Source organism: Hipposideros armiger, unplaced genomic scaffold (assembly GCF_001890085.2).
Source record: "Hipposideros armiger isolate ML-2016 unplaced genomic scaffold, ASM189008v1 scaffold_1094, whole genome shotgun sequence".
Classification (NCBI taxonomy): domain Eukaryota; kingdom Metazoa; phylum Chordata; class Mammalia; order Chiroptera; family Hipposideridae; genus Hipposideros; species Hipposideros armiger.
In genome coordinates, this window is record NW_017732444.1 from 523,794 (window position 1) to 533,723 (window position 9,930).

Below are 9,930 nucleotides of genomic sequence, written 5' to 3' on the forward strand. Positions count from 1 at the left end.
CCTTCCTTCCTTCCTTCCTTCCTTCCTTCCTTCCTTCCTTTTCTTTCCCTCCCCTAGCCTCAGCTGCCATTAAAATCGTCCAACAGGAAAGCTCCTTATAAACTCATCCTCACTAAGTATAAATGACCAATATGACATATAACATATCTCCATCCACCATAGCCATCACCAATGGGTATTTTTTTAAATACAATGCACAGTCTTAAAACTAAAGTAATACAACTATAATATTGAGGTTTAGGCATTGGCTGGAGGTGATCATCTTGGGTCTTGAGGCTCCGCTGGCCCCTCCTCTGCTCACTCACTACACTTCTCCACTGCTGGGAGCAGAGCAATAGGTGTGTGAGGGTCAGAGGAGATGCCATTGCCCAGCAGAAAAGTCATGAATAAGGGGAGCACTGCATATGGGAGGTCTTAGTGGTTGGGTGCTTGGACCCCAGATTAAACTGTCATTCATTATTGTCTAAGGGTAAGTAAAAATGTTTATCTCATAAGGATAGTCAGGATTAAATGAGGTAATCCATATACAACACTTAGCAAATTGTTTGGCTCATAGTCAGTACTTGCCAAATAGTAAATATTGTATCAGTTAGCCATGTGACATAACAAATTACCTCATAACTCAGTGGCTTAAGCCTTTTCCTGTGAGAGTCACGGGGTCAAGAGGAACATGGCCGCCTCCTCTCCCTGCCACAGCATGTGCTCGTCCACTGATATCGGGGTACTCTGAAAAGCGGGAATCATCTGGCAAAAATGTCACTTTGCCTGCTGTGCTCAAAGCTCCCAGTTGACCAAATATTGTGAACTTCATTCACATCAACTTGCACAAAACACAATCGACAGCCCTGTAGAGGATTAGCAGGTCATCAAACCAGTGCTGAGCCATGGGTTCTGGCAGAGCTGTGGCTCGAATGCCCAGCGTTCAAGGCAGTGGGACTCATCATTCTGGCCAGCATGCTTTTGGCAATATGTGTTGTGGAGACCGCATGTTTACACCAAGCAAAACCTGGTGCCATTGGCACCGCAGAGTGAACACAACACAGAAGCGATATGCCATCTGCTCTGCCCTGGCTGACTCCGCCTTACCAGCACTAGTCATGTCTAAAGGTCATCGTATTGAGAAAGTTCCTGAACTTTCTTTGGTGGTTGAAGACACAGTTGAAAGCTACACAAAAACCAAGAAGGCTGTTTTGCTTCTTAAAAAACTTAAGACCTGGAATTATATCAAAAAGGCCTATACCTCTAAGCCAATGAGTGCTGGCAAGGGCAAAATGGGAAACCCTTGTCACATCCAGCACAGGGGACCTTGCATCATCTATAATAAGGACAACGTCATCATCAGAGCCTTCAGACACATCCCTGGAATTACTTACTCTGCTTAATGTAAGCAAACCAAACACTTTGAAATTTGCTCCTGGTGGGATGTGGGCCATTTCTGCATTTGGACTGAGAGTGCTTTCTGCAAGTTAGGTGATCTGTATGCCACTTGGTATAAAGCTGCCTCCCTCAAGCATAACTACAACCTTCCCACGCACAAGACGTTCAATACAGATCTTAGCAGAATCTTGAAAAGCCCAGAGACCCAAAGAACTCCCCGAGGACCACACAAGAAGATTCATCGCAAAGCCCTGAAGAAGAATCCACTGAAAAACCTGAGAATCATGTTGAAGCTAAACCCATATGCAAAGACCATGCACTGGAACACCATTCACCAGGCTAAGAACCACCAGCTCTAGGTTGATAAAGCAGCAGTGGCGCTAGAAGCCAAATCACATGAGAAGGGGGTTCCAGGCAAGAAGCCGTTTGCATGTGCTCGTCCACTGCAGTTGGGAGGAGAGAAGGAGGGAAGAAAAAAAAAAAGCCTGTTGGCATTATGAAGCAGAAGAAGCCTTTGGTGGAAAAAAAAAGGCTGTAGCTACCAAGGAACTAGCAATTGAGAAGAAGCCTGCAGAAAAGAAACCCACCACAGAAGAAAAAATGCCTGTAGCATAAACTTAAATTTGTTTATCCCCTAAAGGTTAGATCAATTTGGAGAGCTAATTTTGAATAAAAACCTGATCAAAGAGACAGTGAGAAACATGAAAAGAAACAAAGAAACAAACAAAGAAAAAAGTGTAGTGGCTTACAACAATGCAGTTACAGTCAGATGGTGAGTAGGGCTAGAATCATCTGATGATTCACTTACACCTATGTGTCTGGCACCTGGGCTGGGAAGACTCAAATAGCTGATGAGTGGATAGCAGGGCTCCTCAGGTATCGTTCTCTATCGCTATGTCATTTTGCTATATTAACTCTCCTGCATGGAGGCTTCAGGTAGATACATTTTTTTAAAAAACTTTATTGGGAACAGTGTGTTTTTTCCAGGACTCATCAGCTCCAAGTCAAGTCGTTGTCTTCAATCTAGTTATGGAGGGCGCAGCTCACTGGCCCATGTGGGAATCAAACCAGCAACCTTGGTGCTAAGAGCCTGCGCTCTAACCACCTAAGCTAACTGGCCGCCCCTAAACACATTTCTTAGATGGAGGCTCAGGGCTCCAAAGAAAGTGGAGAGAGAGAGAGAGAGAGAGAGAGAGAGAGAGAGAGAGAGAGAGAGACACAGGTTGGAAAATACAACCTGACAATTACTGAGTACCTGCCATGTATACATCTTGTAACTTCCATGTACTATCTTAAAATATCTTAAAGCACTGGATTGGCTAATTAAATTGCAGGTTTAGAAGCTGAGCATGGAAATATGCACAAAATGAGAGATCTGAAAGAACCACAAAACATCAAATCCTTTTCCGCAGAAAGGGGGATTAGGGATAGTTGTTCATTATCAAATACCCAAGAGTGACACACAGCCCATAACTTGAATTGCATTCAATTATTCTAAGCAAAGCTGAGGCAATTTTGTTTAAATTGACTACTTGAGAAAATTAAACTAATTTATCTGTACCAGCTAAAAGTGATTTGCAGTATTTCTAACAAATAGCATCTCTGAGGCTCTGGCAGCCTCTCTTTGTCTTACTGTGCAGTGTTGGAATGCATTCATTTGCTTTTGCTTTTATTCCTGAACAAAGTCCTTTAATCTTCCCACTAGCCCAGACGGGAAGGTGTCAAAGGAAGAAGGAACATCCAAGCACTCCCATGTTGCCTTACACATGGACAGAGTACTGTAGATGGCGGTGTCTGTTTGCATGGAAACCAATGGCTAGGGGATTAGTTTATTTTACCCAAATCTGTGACTACACATTGCTACCCATCAGAATGAGGTCCCTGAAGGTATGGAAAGGAAAGAGGCTACGGCTGGCAGGGTGGTGTGGAGCCTGGGGCAGTGCATAATTGCAGTGAGTATCTAGGGTGCAGGGACCTGAAAGGAGGTGTCCTGAATCCAAGAACAAACTCCATCGTTCACAATTTTTTCCATAGCCTGCCTGACACGTGATGATCAGCCTCAAAGGAATGTGTATCAGTTGGGGGCCAGTCAGGAAAACAGAAACCACATGAGTTATTCTAATGGAAAATTTAAAACAAATATTAAAAGGCTGAAAATTTCAAAATACAAACCAGGGTCACACAGAGATAGTAAATGCAGGAAGCAGCTATCACCCCTAAGGTTAGGAGAACAAAGGGAATAGTTTGGGGATATCAAAAATTAAATACTTGGAAGAGGGGCCCCCAAAAGCTAGAACAACAGGCCTCTAAAAAAGAGACAACACCCAGTGGGTGCTGGTGCCTCTGAGTGGAAGTGTTGAAAGAAGTAGGAGACTAGAAATTGCAACTGCCAGGGACAAGGGCCAGGGAAAATGCTGGGATCATGAGCAAACAGAAATGAAGTTCCTTTTCCATCCTCTAACCTTCCAGTCCTCCTCTCATGCTCCCCAGAGGCAGAACCTAATAAGAACCTTACTCAACCATTATCAGTAGCAGAAGTGTACGCAGCCATCTTTAGCCTAGAGGTTTTGTTTTAGTCTCCCTGGTACCCTTTTTACTTGGTGTTTGCTGTTTTTCGCCTTCATCTGATTGGTTACATTCTATTTATGTTATTATAAGATGCATTATATCCTCTCCAGAAGCAAATAGTGTATACATAACTTGTAAATAAATGGGTAGATGGATTAAGAAAATAAACTCTGCTGCCTTAAGAAGAAAGTTACACATACTCAACATAGGTTCATTCTCCCAGTGGTTCCATAACTGAGGCTCAGACAACTAGGCTGTCTCTGAGTGGAGGGGAGAATAGTGACACAAGATGGAAGAACATCATTTCAGCTCCAAAACTAGAAAGTGCCAACTGAATACGCTCTGTGAATAGAAGAAAATAGAGCTTGTAGTGTGCTTAGGTAGCATGCTATTCCATCCCCTTCTACTAGTTCCTCTGGGGGAATTTCTTGCCTATTTGGCGAGGTCCAAAAGAGACTGTCAACCATTGTGCCCCAGCCTCCCACTACAGAGATGGCCACATGGCCCAAACTGGCCAATCAGAGCTTCCAATCTCCTAGCCAAAGAGGTTGGTTCAGGAGTGGAATATAACCTGAATTGTCTTTGGTTTACAGCAGAACACTGCTGAGACAAGTTCACTTTTTACTGTGGATGCTGAGCTGGGAAGAAGAGAGCATGGGAAATGGGCCCAGGAACCATTTTGCCCACCACATGAAGAAATGTTGTTGAATGAAGTGAAGCATAACTAGTACAGCTAAGAGATAGAGAAGCAGCCCTACATCCAGTCATGTCTAAAATCAAGTCCACCCTGGGCTTTCCAGTGATATGAACCAATGCGTTCTCTTCTAGCTCAAGTTAGTCTGAGTTGGGTTCCTGTTATTCCCCCAAAATAGTCCTGACTAATGCCAAGAACAATATACATCAGATTAAAGTGCTAGAATTTGTGGTACTCAAGATACATCAGTTTCTTTGTAAACTATGCGGCTGTTCTAACAATATTTTATGATTTAATGCATTCCTATCCATTTCACAGTGCCTAAAAACCTATAGAACTTAACTGTGATTTCTTCCCGTCATCTCAAGTCACAAGCATCTTGGTCAAGTACAATTTAAAGAATAGCCTCATTTCCTTCTTTGAATACAAATATCTTTCTTAAATGGAGACCTATGGTTTTATTGCTAACTCAGGATTCAATCTAAATAAAATTAATGAAAGAAAACAATGGTTTCTAGCATCCCATATTTGATAATTGTTTAAAACATGTCCCTCGTGTGATTATTTATTTAGCTGTAATAAGGAGATTGGGCTCTGTTGATTCTTTTATTCCCAGGAAAGGAGGTTCTAAGGTTAACATTTATCGAACTATAACCTCTTTTTTAAGAGAGTAAGATTCAGTGTGGTACAAACAGAAAAAAATGGTGATTCTTTCTGACTGCTGTTTGTTTAAACTAACTCCTCTCAGGTTGTTTTTTGCTGTCCCTGGGTGAATTCTAAGAAAAGTTCCATAGCTTCTTCAGTCACTCTATTAATGAGTAGTCTCTTTTTTCAAGTGCTAGAAAGTACAGTTCAGTCTACTACCAAAGCTATAATTCCACATCCAATTAAAAACTCAGGCCTGACTCAGGCTAAGAAACTCAAAATAAGGGAGGAGGCACACAGTAGACTTCTTCCCAATTCCTCACCTTGCTCGAATACTGTTCTGGTCCCTCTGGACTTAGAGTGTGTGGGGGGGAGGGGGGACGGGTCAGGGGGGTTGGTAATAGAGCAGGAAACTCCAGTACAGTACTTGATCAGTATAGGAGGTTTCTGGAACCAATGTCCTGGATGTGGCTTGCCCACATGCGTACTCTCTCCCATGTAGAACGTTTGCAGATTCCTCAGAGAGCCCTCTGGGAGGGAATGTTAGACACAGGTGATGCTCCTCAAGCTGCCCGTTTATAACTACCCTCTGCCCCTGGCTTTTGACATCCGCCCCACCCTGAGTCATTTCTGCTGGGGTCACCTTGCCTTGCAGATCATCCTTTGGGACAGTGTCCCTTTCAAGGTAAGTCAGTGCCACCTCTCTTCTGTGGGGTCCTCGTACAGCTGTGTGAAACGCCCTCCTGAGCCCTGTGGTTGTGAGGACGGCTCACTGCCACGTACTCCTCTCCTCGTCCTGCCACTAAAAGCCACTCCAACCAGGCTCTAGCTTTATAGCTTGACATGTGGCTTGAGTATCAGCCCCTTTGTCCCTCCAACTCCAAAGGGCACCTGTCAAGCTCCCTGCGGGTGTTTTGATGATTCAAAATTTCACTGGCTTATTGTGGGGAGGGGAGTGGGGACAGTCAAGGGGTGTAAGGGCAGAAGCCCACACCTCATGCCTCCAACAGTTCTCACTCTTAACACCTCTCTGCCTATCTCGTGCTGTGTCCCCCAGCCTCTTCTTAGGTAGTGTCCAGGGAGGTGACAAGCCAAAGATCTCAAAACTAATTCCATAACAGTTAGCGAATCCTGCTTAGATAAGCAGCTCCCTATGTTTCTTTTCCTTTGGGGTCTCTGCTGAAACTCTGAAACAAGAGTAGTTACATCTCACACCCTGGCGCATATGATTCACAGCAGGCTGCCAAACAGTTTCCTCTGCTCCTAGCTAGCACCGAGAGAGGGAAGGGCCAAACATGGTCATGGTCCTCCTTGCATGTCACAGGTGAGGAAAGTGGAAACGTGACTTACACAGCTACAAGCAGATGGGGCGGGAGGCTGAACCCAGCTCCTTTGACTTAATCTGAAAGCTCTTTCGGTAGCAAAAGGCCATGGTGGGTCTGGGATTATCCCCCGATGGCCACCTGGGGGCAGTCACCAGCATGCTGGTCACAGCAACCCTCATCTCACGCATCACCTCCAGGCACACCGGCATCCTGACGTTTCTTCAGACACACTGAGTGCTTTCCCCTGCCAGCGCTTCTGTGTTAGCTTCCTAGGGCCACCGGAACAAAGGACCACAGGCTGGGTGCTAAAACTACCAAAATGTATCGTCTCGCAGTTCTGGAGGCTGGAATTCTGGAATCAAGTTGTCAGCAGGATTGGTTTGTTCTGAGGGCAAATCCTTTCCGAGCCTCTCTCCTAGCTTCTGGTGACAACCAGAAATCCTTAGTGTCCCTTGGCTTGTAGATGCGTCACTCCAATCTCTGCTCAGTCACTTTTCCCCCCAGGCCTTCAAGGAAGCCCACACTTAAGGTGGATGGATATCTGATGAATGTACAAAGGCCTCTTTAAAAATCTCTCTAAGATCCCATTCTGATGCCTGCTGGCTTCCTTATATCTCTTTTCAAACACTGAATTACAATTCAGGCCCATCTTCCCTTGCCTGACCTTTTATTGGGGGTGGGAAGACCATTTAGAGAAAAACTAGGTCCCAGCCTGCCTTCAAGGAGCAGGAGCAGTGGCTCGCATGACAGAGAGTTAGGGGGTTTCGTGTACCCTACACTGTCTTGTTGTGAGGAAGGATTTGTCTGAACGAAATACAAAATCTGACAGGTATTTCTCTCAAATGAATCAGTGGGGAGGAGCTGAAGTGATATTTTTAAAAAAGAAATGTAATATTTAAAGAGAGATTTTTTTATTTCCCCCCCTTGGGGAAGGGAGCCCTTAATATTCCCATCAACCTTGACACATGTGAATCACAGCCCTTTCGTTCCTATAACAGCATCATGATTCATTATGAGCACTGCCAGCTGTGGGCTGTGCATTATTCTTCTGACAGTGCAGGCTTTCCCCAGAGAAGAACTCGGAGCACACCACTCCCAGCTGCATGTTATTATGAGCCAGCTCTCTGTTTACTTTTATCAGAAATGGGGGACGAACTGAGATAACCTTAAGGCCACTTTGAGTGTGTGACATAGAGGGCTCTCACGACGGCCACTCTCTCATCATCACATGAACCAGGTCCCCTTGGCTGAGCAAGCAAACTGCATTTTGGTTTTTGTTTCAAATTTTGTGCATAAAGAAAATTTTATTTTTTCTTGAATAAGTTTTACTGAAGTATAATTTACATACGACCAACTACACCCATTTTATATATAGTTTGAGTTTTGCTAAATGGATTCATCTGTGCAACCTCCCCCCTAATCAAAATGTAGAACGTTTCCACCATCCCAAAAAGTTCCCTCATACCCATTTGCAGTCAAGTTCTCCCACTTCCACCCCAGGCAACTGCTAAGTTGCTTTCTGTCACTGTAGATTGATTTTGCTTATTATATAATTTCAAATAAATGAAATTATATAATGTGTTACTGTTTTGTGCCTGGCACTTTCAGGTCAGTGTAATGTTTTTGACATTCACTGAAGTTTTTGCATGTATCAGTAGTTTTTTTCATTTTAATGGCTGAGTAGTATTTCATTACATGGATATATCACCATTGGTTCACCCATTCACCTGTTGATAGGCGTTTGAGTTGTTTCCAGGATTTGGCTATTATGAAGAAAACTGCTATGAACATTAATGTACAAGTCTTTCTGTGGAAATATGCACTCATTTCTTTTGCACACATACCTAGAAGTGAAGCAAACTGCATTTTTAAGAATGCATAAAATGCAATGATGCAGACCATGACCTGGAATTGGGGGGGGGGACGTGAATACTGCAAGTGATTAGAAAAGAAAATTACATGGGGATGACCAGTTACCTCAGTTGGCTAGAACATCATGCTGATAACACCAAGGTTGCTGGTTCGATCCCCACATGGGCCACTGTGAGCTGTGCCCTCCTTAAAAGAGTCAACTATGCCATTGTAGCATGAAAGCAATATGTAAACAATGACCATGGCTGTTCCCCAATAACATTTTTTTTAAAAAAGAAAATTATAACGTTAAAATACAGTGAAAATCCACATGGTGGGGATTCCTGTGGACAGAGTACTAGCGTCTTGGAGTAAAGGGATTGAACAATGCTTTGCTTTTCTCCAGTCTGCATGAGCTTGGACGAGACATCTGGAACCCAACAAAATGAAAGTACAGCAGGTCCTCAAATAACATCCTTCCGTTCAATGAAGTTTTAGTTATAACGTTGATGAGATATTATAGGAAGTTAACTCTTGTTTATATCAATTAGCCTATGGTAAAACTGGTTTCTTATATGTTGTTTTGCTTAAAGTCATAGAATCTATTGATGATGTTAAGTGAGGACTTACTGTAATAATAGCTGGGCCTCACTTTACTACACTTTAAGAGCATCTCTTGGAAAATGTTTGGGTCCTTTAAGAGAACTTTAGCTATGTTGACAAAAAATATCCAGCCTAAGAGAAAACTTATAAGAGTTTGTTTGAGCCAAGCTGTCGACAATTGCCGGGAAGCAAAACCTCAACAGATTGAGAAAATGCTCTGCAAAATGGCAGTTTGCAGTTTATTTTATACATAAAATCACATAAAATTGGTTGATAGATTAAGGGGGTGGGAGAAAGCAAAGCAGGGAAATCTTTGGGATTGGATAAAAGTACATTGGAGAGACAGGTACTCCTCCCACAGATGGGTGCAGGATAGCTAACAGTTAGCTCTTTACAGCACATTGGGATGGTAATCAGGAAACAAGCATGATAATGAGGAATTTTTCAGTTTCCAGCTCTGGTCCAGAAAAAGAATTAACAATGTTATCTTATGTACAAAAAGACAAAGAACAAGCCCACTGAAAAAGCACAGATTAATTTAATGAGGAAGCTGGAGATGTGACTTCCCGCCATGGCCCACCTTGGTTAAGAATTTTTATGTTCACACCATTCTCTGTGGTTATTTTCAGTCTTTTGAGCTTGTCAGGTATAACATGTGGCCCCATTTCCGTCCACAGCTATAAGAAGCCAAGGTGACATACATTGTGCTTACAAATAAGGACTGAGTGCAGGAGACAGGCACAGAACAGAGACATGTGGTAGGTACTGTTGGGGAAATAGAACTAAACACAAAATCTCCCTACCCAGAAATCCTCTCCACAGAGATAATAAAAACAAAATCAGTTTTCTTATTGTATAAGCATTAAA

The 9,930-nt window shown here is 43.2% G+C and overlaps 1 pseudogene; it reads left to right on the forward strand.

The window, feature by feature from the left end:
• LOC109376294 (60S ribosomal protein L4-like) overlaps positions 1-1,992 on the forward strand; it is a 14,457-nt pseudogene extending 12,465 nt beyond the window's left edge.
• The last annotated feature ends 7,938 nt before the right edge of the window (positions 1,993-9,930 follow it).